Source organism: Pongo abelii, chromosome 11, assembly GCF_028885655.2.
Source record: "Pongo abelii isolate AG06213 chromosome 11, NHGRI_mPonAbe1-v2.0_pri, whole genome shotgun sequence".
Classification (NCBI taxonomy): domain Eukaryota; kingdom Metazoa; phylum Chordata; class Mammalia; order Primates; family Hominidae; genus Pongo; species Pongo abelii.
This window is the reverse complement of record NC_071996.2, coordinates 53,724,039-53,738,525: the sequence shown is the minus strand read 5'-3', so window position 1 is coordinate 53,738,525 and position 14,487 is coordinate 53,724,039. Positions and strand designations below refer to the sequence as shown.

Here is a 14,487-nt window from a genome sequence, read left to right as displayed (position 1 = left end):
CCAAATAGTTGGGATTACAGGCACCTGCCACCATGCCCTGCTAATTTTTGTTTTTAGTAGAGATGGATTTTCCCATGTTGGCCAGGCTGGTCTCGAGCTCCTGACCTCAGATGATCCACCTGCCTCAGCCTCCCAAAATGCTGGGATTCCAGGTGTGAGCCACCGCACCTGGCCTAATTTTTGAACTTTTTTTTTTTTTTTTTTTTTTTATACAGGGTCTTGCTCTGTTGCTCAGGCTGGAGTGCAATGATGTGATCATAGTTCACGTAGTTCACTGCAGCCTTCAACTCCTGGGCTCAAGTGATCCTTCTACCTCAGCCTCCTGAGTAGCTGGAACTATGCCCTGCTAATTAATTAATTAATTCATTTTTTTTTTGGTAGAGACAGAGTCTCACAGTGATGCCCGGGTTGGTCTCCAACTCCTGGCCTCAAGTTATCCTCCTGCTTCAGTCTCCCAAAATATTGGGATAACAGGCATGAACCACTGCACCTGGCCTCCATTTTACATTTCTTTACCAACAATTTGGTGAGATTTTGGGTGGCAGTGAGGGTGAACAGGTGTTTTACTTTGCCGTATTTGAATGGCAGTCTAAATTTTTTTTTTTTTTATTTTAGATAGGGGTTTCACTCTGTTGCCCAGACTGGAGTGCAGTGGTGTGATCTATGCTCACTGTAACTTCTGCCTCACAGGATCAAGTGATCCCCCCTCCTAAGCTTCCCTAGTAGCTAGGACTGCAGGCACATGCCACCATGCCTGGCTAATTTTTGTATTATGTTGTAGAGATGGAGTTTCGCCGTGTTGCCCAGGCTGGTCTCCAATTCCTGGGCTCAAGTGATCCGCCTACCTCTGCCTCTCAAAGTGCTGAGATTACAGGCTTGAGCCGTTGCACCTGACCTGCAAACTTCTTGCATTCTGATATAAATGGTGGTTGCTTCCAAAGGATAAGTCTTATGGAGTATCTGCGTACTCAGGGAGTAAGAAAATAATGCCAGCACTGTCCACTGTATGTTCTACTCTTCCTTAGTAGGGATTTTCACATGGGCCTAAGACTGCCTGCTTAAGGACCATATCTCTGCGTACAAGGCTTGCCAAGTGGTAGATTTCACAGTCAAATCTAGGTGTGTCTATGGGACTAATTTCTTCTTTTTTTTTTTTAAATTTTACTTTAAGTTCCGGGATACATGTGCAGAATGTGCCGGTTTTTTATATAGGTACCTATTACATAGGTATACATATGCCATGGTGGTTTGCTGCACCTATCAACCTGTCATCTAGGTTTTAAATCCTGCATGCATTAGGCATATGTGACTAATTTCTTGCCAATTCTGTGATCTGGAATATAAAGCAACAAGATAGAAAACAATCTTGAATAGCAACCCTAGAGATAACACTACAGACTAAGGTAGAAAAATCTGGATTCTTGACACTGTGAAACTGCCGCTCCCTTGTGCTTGGAATGCTGTGTAAGAGAGACATTAACTATAACTTCTATTTTGTACAACCCTCTCCTATTGCTTTTTATTTGTTCATGTTGTTTTTCTTCCACCAAGTAAATATTTTAATTAATAAACAATATTTTATATTGAAGTCAAGAATTATGATGTGGTAAAGTGATAAGAAGGAAGGATGAAAAAGGAAGAAAGAAAAGAAAAATGGCCAATAATAAATATTTAAGAATTTTAAGAATAAGACAAAAGAACAAAACATTATTCCTTTAAGATTTAAAGAATAAAAAATTCTCTTCCTGCTTTTGGCATCTTTTCTACAAAGAGCTTCTGTGTACCATGTACTTTGATTTTTCTTTAAATAAGAAAAGGTTGGAGAAAAATAGCATCATGTAATACTTGGTAGTTGACTAATCTTAGGTTTATTTTATTATTAGTGAAAAATGGGATGCCTTTCTTCCATTTCTATATTTTAGTCAGACATTATATCATGCAAACTGATTCCATTTTTAATAGTTGTTTTCTGGTGATTCAGTGTCTTCCTCATTTATTCCTTCACCGTGTCTAGATTCTTGTGTTGGGAGAAGATGATATTAGACTGATATGTTTTATTTAACATTGACCAAAAAAGTTCAGAATGTTGATATTACTTTTATTTTTAAGAAATAAAATCAGATTACTCTTTAAATATCTATTTTTATTTTTCTTTATTATTTTACTTATGGGCATATAGTTTACATACAATAAAATGCACAAACATTACATGTTCAGTTCAATGAGTTTAGACAAAACAAGACAGAATACTTATAGCACCTAAGAACTTTTCCTCATGCTCCTTCCCAGGCAATATTCTTTGCTATGGTTTGAATGTTTGCTCCTCCAAAACTCATGTAGAAATGTACTTGCCCGGCTGGGTGCGGTGGCTCATGTCTGTAATCCCAGCACTTTGGGAGGCCGAGGTGGGCGGATCACGAGGTCAGGATTTTGAGACCAACCTGGCCAACATAGTGAAACCCAGTCTCCACTAAATAAAAATACAAAAAATTAGCCGGGCATGGTGGCGCGTGCCTGTAATCATAGCTACTCAGGAGGCTGAGGCCCAAGAATCGCATGAATCCAGGAGGTGGAGATTGCAGTGAGCCGAGATGGTGCCACTGCACACCAGCCCAGGTGACAGTGTGAGACTCTGTTTCAAAAAAAAAAAGTACCTGCTCTTGTAACAGTATTAAGAAGTGGGACCTTTAAGAGGTGATTAAGACACGAATGGGTTGATGCTGTCTTGCACTCTCTCCCTCTCTTGCCCTTTTGCTCTTCTGCCATGTGATGATGCAGCAAGAAGGTCCTTGCCAGATGTTGGCACCTTGATATTGGATTTCTGAGCCTCCAGAACTGTGAGCCAATAAGTTTCTGTTCATTATAAATTACTCAGTCTGTGGTATTCTATTATAGCAGTACAAACAAATTAAGACATCTTTCAAACCCTCAGAGTTAAGCAATGTTCCGATTTCTGTCATTGCAGATTAATTTTGCCTGTTTTGGGAATTCATATTTTGCTCAACATAATTGAGTAAAATTTTTTTAGGTTAATCTATGTTGCTGTGGGTATTGGTGGCTTTTTTTTTTAAACAGATTCCATTGTATAAAAATATTACACTTTAAAAATCCATTTTCTTGCTGACAGATGCAGTAGGTATCCTCTTTCACGGCTTCCAGTGATCCTCACCTCCTGCTATTAATTCACATCCTTGTGTAATCTCCTCCCTTTGAGGATGGGTTCAACCTAGCAACTCTCTTCTAATAAATAGAACATGGCAAATGCCATGGCATGTCACTTCCAAGATTTGGATATAAAATATTTGACTTCCATGTCTCTTCTTCTCTGTGGTTCTTCTTGCCTGCTTGTTGTGATAAAGCAAGCTGTCATGGGGTCCACATGGCAAGGAGCTGAAGACCTCCGGCCAACAGTCAGTGAAGAACTCAGGCCATCAGTCTAACAGTCTGTGAAAAATTGAGTCTTTCCAACAGCCATGTAAGTAGACTTGGAAGTAAATCCTTCTCCAAGCAGAGCCTTGAGATGATCTCCAAATCCAGTCAGCACCTTTATTGGAACCTTATGAGAGAAGATACTGCTGCTTTTTTTGATGAGATTTTTGACCCGCAGAAACTGAGATAATAAATGTTTCCATTTACTTTTTGGGTAATTTGTGATGCAGCAGTGGATAGCTGTTACAACAGACATTTGGTTGTTTTTAATTTTTTTTTTTTTTTTTTTGTGATGGAGTCTCACCCTGTCACCCAGTCTGGAGTACAGTGGTGTGATCTTGGCTCACCGTAGCCTCCACCTCCCAGGTTCGAGCGATTCTCCTGCCTCAGCCTCCCGAGTAGCTGGGACTACAGGTGCACACCACCACGCCCAGCTAATTTTTGTATTTTTCGTAGAGACGGGGTTTCACCATATTGGTCAGGCTGGTCTCGAACTCCTGATCTTGTCATCCACCCGCCTTATCCTCCCAAAGTGCTGGGATTACAGGCATGAGCCACCGCACCCAGCCTGTTTTCAAATTTTGGTCAGTGTCCTATTTCATTATTTATTTTCTATTTGTTCTTTGTTTCTGTGTTTCAGTTTTCTTGCCTTCTTTTGGGTAACATATATTAATTTAAAATATGCCATTCTATCTCATCTATGGACATTTTTAGCTACACCTACTTAGTGTTATTTTTTAGTGGGTATTCTAGAGATTACAATGTTGATCTTTAATTTATCACTAACTACAAATAATGTTTTACTATTAAATAAATAATGTAAGCCTTTTATAACCATATAACTCCATTTACTCTGGTCTTTTGTGTTCTTGTTGCCATATATGCTACTTCGATAATATGTTGTTATTCTTTTTGCATTAAATATATTTTACCTATACTTAAATATATTCGAAGCCAAAAGAATAGCAATGTATTGTGGGATATACATATAATTTATAGCAAAAATAATGCAATGTATTTAAAGTGGCATTTTACGTTTACCTAGATATTCAGTAGGTGCATTTCATCCTCAGAGTATTCAGTGTAAGATCTAATAATAAGACCTTATTTTGAAAGAAGAATAAGAGCCCTAGAATTCATTATCTCCAAAGAATAAATGACACCACAATATAGTAGTTACTTGGATTTCAGAGTTTGGAATCCAAGCTCTGCCACTTACTGATTATACAACATGGGGCAATGTACTCACCATCCCTTACGTATCCTATCTGTGAAATGAAGATAAGAAAATCTACTTTACATCATGGTTTTCAGGAGCAAATCAGATAATCATTGTCAAGTCTTTGGTGTATTTTCTGGCATATAGTTATTCATCTTAACCACAGCTACCATCATTGTTACTGCTGCTGTTACTGTTGTGATTATTGTTGCTATTATAATTAGCATTACTACTATTTGTACTAGTAGTGGTGGTGGTGGTGCCTAATTCTCTTCCTACTTGTTCCTTATTTCTTTTCTTTCTTTCTTTTTTTTTTTTTTGAGTTGGAGTTTTGCTCTTGTTGCCCAGGCTGGAGTGCAATGGTGGGATCTCAGCTCACCACAACCTCTGCCTCCCAGGTTCAAGCGATTCTCTTGCCTCAGCCTCCTGAGCAGCTGGGATTACAGGCATGTGCCCCCACGCCCAGTTAATTTTGTATTTTTAGTAGAGACAGGGTTTTGCCATGTTGGTCAGGCTGGTCTCGAACTCCCGACCTCAGGTGATCCACCCGCCTCGGCCTCCCAAAGCGCTGGGATTACAGGCATAAGCCACCGCGCCTGGCCCTTCTTATTTCTTAGTCTTCTTTTAGGGCTCTTCTATCTCTATTTACTCAATAACATTCATATTCTCAGGGATTGTGTTCATGAGTCACTTTTCTTGCCCTTCTACATAGTCTCACTGATTTTTTTTTCCTACGAGAATCAGGGAAATGGAGTCTCTAATATATATTTTTTTTTTTTGAGATGGAGTCTCGCTCTGTCGCCCAGGCTGGAGTGTAGTGGCGCGATCTCGGCTCACTGCAACCTCCGCCTCCTGGGTTCAAGTGATTCTCCTGCCTCAGCCTCTTGAGTAGCTGGGATTACAGGCACACACCACCACGCCCAGCTAATTTTTGTATTTTTAGTAGATACAGGGTTTCACCATGTTGGTCAGGTTGGTCTCAAACTCCTGACCTTGTGATCTGCCTGCCTCAGCCTCCCAAAGTGCTGGGTTTACAGGCGTGAGCCACCGTGCCCGGCCTGGAGTCTCTAATTTTTTGTTATTTTGCAGAGTATTAACTGACACTTGTATGCCACCTCTTTTGTCAAGTTTTGGACTCATAATCCAAGCCTATTAGACATCTCCACTTGGCTATCCAGCAGATGCCACAAATTCACTATTTGCTAAATAGAACTTATCTTTCTCTTTCCAAGCCTGCTCCTCTGCTCATGTCCATACAGTAGTAAGAGTATCAGTAACATCAGATGTCCACACTAAAAACTGGAAGTAACCTTGGACTTCTTTTTTTTATTCATTTATCCATTAATTAATCATAAACCTGGATATATTGTACTGGAAGATATAACTGTGACAAGATATCAATCCTATGTCCTCACAGAACTCATAACCTGACAAGCTCCAATTGATTACTAAGTCCTACTAATTTAACTCCCTAAATATTTCTGGAATTTACCCTTTCTTCTTTGTTTCCTTAGCCCTTACCTTAATTCAGTTGTCATCATCTGATTATTCTGCATTTATTTTCCCTCTGACTCATTTATTACTCTACAAGAATGATTTTTTTAAAAAAAATTTATTTCCGTCAGTTTTTGGGGAACAGGTGGTATTTGGTTACGTAAGTTCTTTAGTGGTGATTTGTGAGATTTTGGTGCACCCATCACCCGAGAAGTATACACTGAGTCCAATTTGTAGTCTTTTATCCCTCACCCCGTCCCAGCCCTTCCACTTGAGTTCCCAAAGTCCATTGTGTCATTCTTATGCCTTTGCATCCTCATAGTTTAGCTCCCACTTATGACGGAGAACATATGGTATTTGGTTTGCCATTCCTGAATTACTTCACTTAGAATAATAGTCTCCAGTCCCATCCAGGTTACTGCAAACGCCATTAATTCATTCCTTTTTATGGCTGAGTAGTATTCTATTATATATATACACCACAGTTTCTTTACCTGCTCGTTGATTGATGGGCATATTGGTTGGTTCTATATTTTTGCAATTGCAAATTGTGCTGCTGTAAACATGTGTGTGTATCTTTTTCATATAATGACTTCTTTTCCTCTGGGTAGATACCCAGTATTGGGATTGCTGGGTCAAATGGTAGTTCTACTTTTAGTTCTTTAAGGAATCTCCACACTGTTTTCCATAATGCTTGCACTAGTTTACATTTCCACCAGTAGTGTGAAAGTGTTCCCTTTTTACTACATCCATGCCAATATCTATTTTTTTTATTTTTAAATTATGGCCATTTTTGCAGGAGTAAGGTGGTATCACATTGTGGGTTTGATTTGTATTTCCCTGATCATTAGTGATGTTGAGCATTTTTTCATATGTTTATTGGCCATTGATCTATCTTCTTTAGAGAATTGTCTATTCATGTCTTAGCCCACTTTTTGATGGGATTTTTTTTTCTTGCTAATTTGTCTGAGTTCTTTGTAGATTCTGGATATTAGTCCTTTGTCGGATGTATCATGATTGTGAAGATTTTCTCTTATGCTGTGAGTTGTCTGTTTAGTCTGATGACTGTTCCTTTTGCCATGCAAAAGCTCTTTAGTTTAATTAGGTCCTAGCTATTTATCTTTGTTTTTACTGCATTTGCTTTTGTTTTCTTCATCATGAAATCCTTGCCTAAGCCAATGTCTAGAAGGATTTTTCCAATGTTATCTTCTAGAATTTTTTTTTTTTTTTTTTTTGAGACAGAGTCTTGCTCTGTTGCCCAGGCTGGAGTGCAGTGGCATGATCTCAGCTCACCACAACCTCTGCCTCCTGGGTTCAAGCGATTCTCCTGCCTCAGCCTCCTGAATAACTGGGACTACAGGCACATGCCACCATGCCCACCTCATTTTTGTATCTTTAGTAGAGATGGGGTTTCTCCATGTTGGTCAGGCTGGTCTCAAACTCCTGACCTTGTGATCTGCCTGCCTCGGCCTGTCAAAGTGCTGGGATTATAGGCGTGAGCCACCATGTCCGGCCCTAGAATTTTTATAGTTTTAGGTCTTAGATTTAAGTTTTTGATCCATCTTGAGTTGATTTTTGTATAAGGTGAGAGATGAGGATCCAGTTTCTTTCTCCTACATGTGGCTAGCTAGTTATCCCAGCACCATTTGTTGAATGGTGCTTTCCCCACTTTATGTTTTTGTTTGCTTTGTTGAAGATCAGTTGGCTGTAAGTATTTGGGTTTATTTCTGGGTTCTCTATTCTGTTTCATTCGTCTATGTGCCTATTTTTATACCAGTACCATGCTGTTTTGGTGACTATGACCTTATAATATAGTTTGAAGTCAGGTAATATGATGCCTCCAGATTTGTGCTTTTTGCTTAGTCTTGTTTTGGCTATGCAGGTGCTTTTTTGTTTTCATATGAATTTTAGGATTGTTTTTCTAGTTCTGTGAAGAATGATGGTGGTATTTTGATGGGAATTGCATTGAATTTGTATGTAGATTGCTTTTGGCAGTGTGGTTATTTTCAGAATATTGATTCTACCCATCCTTGAGCGTGGGATGTGTTTCCATTTGTTTGTGTTGTCTGTGATTTCTTTCAGCAGTGTTTTGTAGTTTTCCCTGCAGAGTTCTTTCACCTTTTTGGTTAGGTATATTCCTAAGTATTTTAATTTTTTGTAACTGTTTTAAAAAGAATTGAGTTCTTTATTTGATTCTCAGCTTGGTTTCTGTTGGTGTATAGGAGAGCTACTGATTTGTATATTAATTTTGTATCCTGAAACTTTGCTGAATTCTTTTATCAGTTCTTGGAGCTTTTTGGAGGAGTCTTTAGAGTTTTCTAGGTATACAATAATATCATCAGCCAACAGTGACAGTTTGACTTTCTTTTTATGGATTTGGATGCCCTTTATTTCTTTATCTTGTCTGATTGCTCTGGCTAGGACTTCCAGTACTATGTTGAAGGGGAGTGGTGAGAGTGGGCATCCTTGTCTTGTTCCAGTTCTCAGAGGGAATGCTTTCAACTTTTCCCCATTTAGTATTATGTTGGTGGTGGTTTTGTCATAGGTAGCTTTTATTACATTGAGGTATGCCCCTTGTATGCCCAATTTTGCTGAGAGTTTTAATCATAAAGTGATGCTGGATTTTATCAAATGCTTTTTCTGCATCTATCGAGATGGTCATGTTATTTTTGTTTTAAATTCTGTTTATGTGTTGTATCATATTTATTGACTTGTGTATGTCAAACCATCCCTGCATCCTTGGTATGAAACCCACTTGATCATGGTGGATTGTCTTTTTGATATGTTGTTGGATTTGGTTAGCTAGTATTTTGTTCAGATTTTTGTATCTATGTTCATCAGGAATATTGGTTTGTAATTTTCTTTTTTGGTTATATTGTTTCCTGGTTTTGGTATTAGGGTGAGACTGGCTTCATAGAATGATTTAGGGAGGATTCCCTCTTTCTCTGTCTTGTGCGGTAGTGTCAATAGGATTGTTACCAGTTCTTCTCTGAATGTCTGATAGAATTCAGCTATGACTCTATCTGGTCTTGGACTTTTTTTTGGGTATCTTTTTTTATTACCAGTTCAATCTCATTGCTTGTTATTGGTCTGTTCAGGGTATCTAATTCTTCCTGATTTAAATTAGGAGGGTTGTATCTTTCCAGGAATTTATCCATCTCTTCTAGGTTTTCTAGTTTATGCACATAAACGTCTTCATAGTAGCTTTGAATGATCTTTTGTATTTCAGTGATGTCAGTTGTAATATCTCCCATTTTGTTTCTAATTGAGCTTATTTGGATTTTCTCTCCTCTTTTCCTGGTTAATCTTGTTAATGGTCTATCAGTTTTACTTATATTTTCAAAGAACCAGCTTTGTGTTTCATTTATCTTTTGTATTTTGTTGTTGTTGTTTCAATTTCATTTAGTTCTGCTCTGATCTTGGTTATTTCCTTTCTTCTGCTGGGTTTGGGTTTGGTTTGTTCTTGTTTCTCTAGTTCCTTGAGGTGTGACCTTAGATTGTCTATTTGTGCTCTTTCAGACTTTTTGATGTAGGCATTTAGGGCTATGAACTTTCCAGTTAGCACCGCCTTTGCTGTTTCCCAGAGGTTTTGATATGTTGTGTCACTACTGTTGTGCAGTTAGAAGAATTTTTTAATTTCCTTCTTGATTTCCTTGTTGACTCAATGATCATTCAGGAGCAGGTTATTTAATTTCCATGGATTTGCATGGTTTTGAAGGTTCCTTTTGGAGTTGATTTCCAGTTTTATCTCACTGTGGTCTGAGAGAGTACTGGATATAATCTCAATTTACTTAAATTTATTGAGACTTGTTTTATGGCCTATCATATGGTCTATCTTGAAGAAAGTTCCATGTGCTGATGAATAGAATGTATATTTTGCGGTTGTTGGGTAGAATGTTCTGTAAATAGCTGTTAAGTCTATTTGTTTAAGGCTTTAAATCCATTGTTTCTTTGTTGACTTCCTATCTTGATGACCTGTCTAGTGCTGTCAGTGGAGTATTGAAGTCCCCCACTGTTATTGTGTTGCTGTCCATCTCATTTCTTAGATCTAGTAGTCATTGTTTTATAAATTTGGGAGCTCCAGTGTTAGGTGCATATATGTTTAGGATTGTGATATTTTCCTGTTTGACAAGGCTTTTTATCATTATATAATGTCCCTCTTTGTCTTTTAACTGCTGTTGCTTTAAACTTTGTTTTGTCTGATATAAGAATAGCTACTTCTGCTCGCTTTTGGTGTCCATTTGCATGGAATGTCTTTTTCCACTCCTTTACCTCAAGTTTATGTGAGTACTCATGTGTTAGATGAGTCTCATGAAGGTAGCAGATAGTTGGTTGGTGAATTCTTATCCGTTCTGCAATTCTGTATCTTTTAAGTGGAGCATTTAGGCCATTTACATTCAGTGTTAGTATTGAGATGTGAGGTACTATTCCATTCATTGTGCTACTTGTTTCCTGTACACCTCTTTTTTTTATTGTATTTTTGTTTTATAGATCCTATGGGACTTACGCTATAAGAGGTTCTGTTTTGATGTATTTCCAGGATTTGTTTCAAGATTTAGAGCTCCTTTTAGCAGTTTTTGTAGTGCTAGCTTGGTAGTGGCGAATTCTCTCAGAGTTTGTTTGTCTGAAAAAGACTGTATCTTTCCTTAATCTATGAAGTTTAGTTTCACTGGATACAAAATTCTTGTCTGATAATTGTTTTATTTAAGGAGGCTGAAGTTACAGCCCCAGTTCCTTCTACCTTGTAGGGTTTCTGCTGAGAAATGTGCTGTTAATCTGATAGGTTTTTCTTTATAGGTTATCTGGTGCTTTGCCTCACAGCTCTTAAGATTCTTTCCTTCGTCTTAACTTTAGATAACCTAATGACAACGTGCCTAGGTGATGATCTTTTTGCAATGAATTTCCCAGATGTTCTTTGACCTTCTTGTATTTGGATGTCTAGGTCTCTAGCAAGGCCAGGGAAGCTTTCCTCAATCCCCCAAATATGTTTTCCAAACTTTTAGATTCCTCTTCTTCCTCAGGAATGCCAATTATTCTTAGGTTTGGTCACAACATAATCCCAAATTTCTTGGAGGTTTTGTTCATTTTTTCTTATTCTTTTTTCTTTGTCTTTGTTGGATTGGGGTAATTTGAAAATCTTATCTTTGGGCTCTGAAGTTCTTTCTTCTGCTTGTTCAATTCTATTGCTGAGACTTTCCAGAACCTTTTGCATTTCTCTAAGTGTGTCCATTATTTCCTGAAGCTTTTATTATTTTTTATTTATGTTATCTATTTCACTGACGATTTCTCCCCTCATTTCGTGTATCCTTTTTTATACATATATTTTTTTCGAGACAAAGTTTCACTGTTGTTGCCCAGGCTGGAGTGCAGTGGTGTGATCCTGGCTCACTGCAGTCTCCACCTCCCGGTTTCAAGCAATTCTCCTGCCTCAGCCTCCCGAGTAGCTGGGATTACAGGCACCTGTCCCCCACGCCTGGCTAATTTTTTTGTATTTTTAGTAGAGACAGGGTTTCACCATGTTGGCCAGGCTGGTCCCAAATGTCTGACCTTGGGTAATCCACCCGCCTCGGCCTCCCAAAGTGCTGGCATTACAGGAGTGAGCCACCGTGCCCAGCTTTGTATTTTTTAATTTTTAAATTTTTTTTTTGAGACAAAATCTCGCTCTTGTCCCCCAGGCTAGAGTGCAATGGGATAATCTTGGCTCACTGCAACCTCTGCTTCCTGGGTTCAAGTGATTCTCCTGCCTCACCCTCATGAGTAGGTGGGATTACAGGTGCCTGCCACGGCGCTGGGCTAATTTTTGTATTTTTAGTAGAGACGGGGTTTCACCATGTTGGCCAGGCTGGTCTCGAACTCCTGACCTCAGGTGATCCGCCCACCTCAGCCTCCCAAATGGCTGGGATTACAAGTGTGAGCCACCGCACCTGGCCTCATTTTTTTTAATTCCCTTAAATTGGACTTCACTTTTCTCTGGTGCCTCCTTGATTAGTTTAATGACTGATTTTCTGAATTCTTTTTTAGATAAATCATAGATTTCTTCTTGGTTTGGATTCATTGCTGGTGAGCTAGTGTCATTTTTTGGGGCTGTTAAAGAGCCTTGCTTTGTCATATTACCAGAATTGTTTTTCTGGTTCCTTCTCATTTGGATAGTCTATGTCAGAGGAAAGGTCTAGGGCTCAAGGCTGCTGTTCAGATTCTTTTGTCCCATGGGGTGTTCCCTTAATGTAGTACTTGCCCTTTTCCTATGGATGTGGCTTCCTGAAAGCTGAGCTGTAGTGATTATTATCTCTCTTCTGGATCTAGCTATTCAACAGGTCTACCAGGCTCTGGGCTGGTACTGGGGGTTGTCTGCACAGAGTCCTGTGATGTGAACTGTCTGTGGGTCTCTCAGCCGTGGATACCAGCACCTGTTCTGGTGGAGGTGGCAGGGGAGTGAAATGGACTCTGTGAGGGTCCTTATTTTTGGTTGTTTAATGCTCTATTTTTGTGTTGGTTGGTCTCCTGCCAGGAGGTGGTGCTTTCAAGAGAGCGTCAGCTGTGGTATTATAGGGAGGATCAGGTGGTGGGTAGGGGCCTAGAACTCCCAAGAGTATATGCCCTTTGTCTTCAGCTACCAGGGTACATAGGAAAGGACCATCAGGTGGGGGAAGCGCTAGAAGTGTCTGAGTTCAGACTCTCTTTGGGCAGGTCTTGGCAGCGGCTGCTTTGGGGGATGGGAGTGTGGTTCCCAAGTCAATGGAGTAATGTTCCCAGGAGGATTATGTCTGCCTCTGCTGTGTCATGCCGGTTGTCAGGGAAGTGGGAGAAGGCTGGCAGTCACAGGCCTCACTCAGCTCCCATGCAACCCAAAAGGCTGGTCTCACTCCCACATTTCCCCCGACTCCCAACAGCACCAAGTCTGTTTCCAGCAGTGGGCGAGCAGGGCTGAGAACTTGCTGCAAGCTACCAGTCTCCCAGCTGCAAAAGCAAGCAGAGCTTTCCTGTCTGCCCACTTGTGGAGTCTGCACACCAGAATCACTCCCTCCCTGGAGTTCTGGCCACGAGATTTTGCATTCTGTTGGAATTGTTACACAGTTCAGCTGGAGGTTTCCTTTTCCCTGTGGTCTTTTCCCAGTTCCTCTGGCAGCCCTCCCCAAGGACTCCTGTGAGACAAGGCGGAAATGGCTTCCCCGGAGACACAGAGAGCCCACAGGGCTTTTCCTGCTGCTTCCTCTACCCCTGTATTTCACTCGGCTCTCTAAATTGACTCAGCTGCAGTTAAGGTCAGAATCTCCTCCTGTGATCTAGACCTTCAGGTTCCCCAGTGAGGGTTGTCTCAAGCAAGTCTGTGTGAAGAGACCACCAAACAGGCTTTGTGTGAGCAACAAGGCTGTTTATTTCACCTGGGTGCAGGTGGGCTGAGTCCGAAAAGAGAGTCAGCAAGGGTGGTGGGATTATCATTAGTTCTTACAGGTTTTGGGATAGGCGGTGGAGTTAAGAGCAATGTTTTGGGAGCAGGGGGTGGATCTCACAAAGTACATTCTCAAGGGTGGGGAGAATTACAAAGAAATTTCTTAAGAGTTGGGGAAATTATAAAGAACATTGATCAGTTAGGGTGGGGCAGAAACAAATCACAATGGTGGAATGTCATCAGTTAAGCTATTTTCACTTCTGTGGAACTTCAGTCCTTCAGGCCATCTGGATGTATAAGTGCAGGTTACTGGGGATATGATGGCTTAGCTTGGGCTCAGAGGCCTGACATTCCTGTCTCGTTATATTAATAAGAAAAATAAAACAAAATAGTGGTAAAGTGTTGGGGTGGCGAAAATTTTTGGGGGTGGTATGGAGAGATAATGGGTGATGTTTCTCAGGGCTGCTTCGAGCGGGATTAGGGGTGGCGTGGGAACTTACAGTGGGAGAGATTCAACTGAAGAAGGATTTTGGAGTAAGGGGTGATATTGTGGGGTTGTTAGAAAGAGCATTCTCATTCTCTTATTCGGAAAACACAAGGTCCGAATAAGAGAAGGAGAAAAACAGGTATTAAAGGACTAACAATTGGGAGTACCCAGGACATCCAATTACAGAGTGTCAAAGGGGGTTCGGCGTAATTATTTGCTTGGTTGGCATGTTTTTGGGCTCTATCCTTGAGTTTTTTTATGTTGTCATAGACCAGGCCAGATTGATTTAGGTAAAAACAACATTCTTCATTTAAAAATATACAGAGTCCCCCAACCCTTTTTTTTTTTTTTTTAAGCAGTGAGTAAGTCAGGGCCTCCTTGAATTTGGAGGAAAGACAAATGCAAAGCCAGCAATTGTTTGTTAAAGAAGGATTAGAAAGGGCTAGGAGAGAGTGACTGAAATTGATA

The 14,487-nt window shown here is 40.0% G+C and overlaps 1 long non-coding RNA gene across 1 annotated transcript in view; it reads left to right on the top strand.

Moving 5' to 3' along the window:
* LOC103889961 (uncharacterized) overlaps nucleotides 1–14,487 on the top strand; it is an 82,069-nt gene that overhangs the window by 51,050 nt on the left and 16,532 nt on the right. The window contains exons 5-6 of the long non-coding RNA XR_008522606.2: nucleotides 2,779–2,837; nucleotides 3,360–3,475. This is a non-coding gene — a long non-coding RNA (uncharacterized LOC103889961). The remainder of the gene's footprint in view (nucleotides 1–2,778; nucleotides 2,838–3,359; nucleotides 3,476–14,487) is intronic.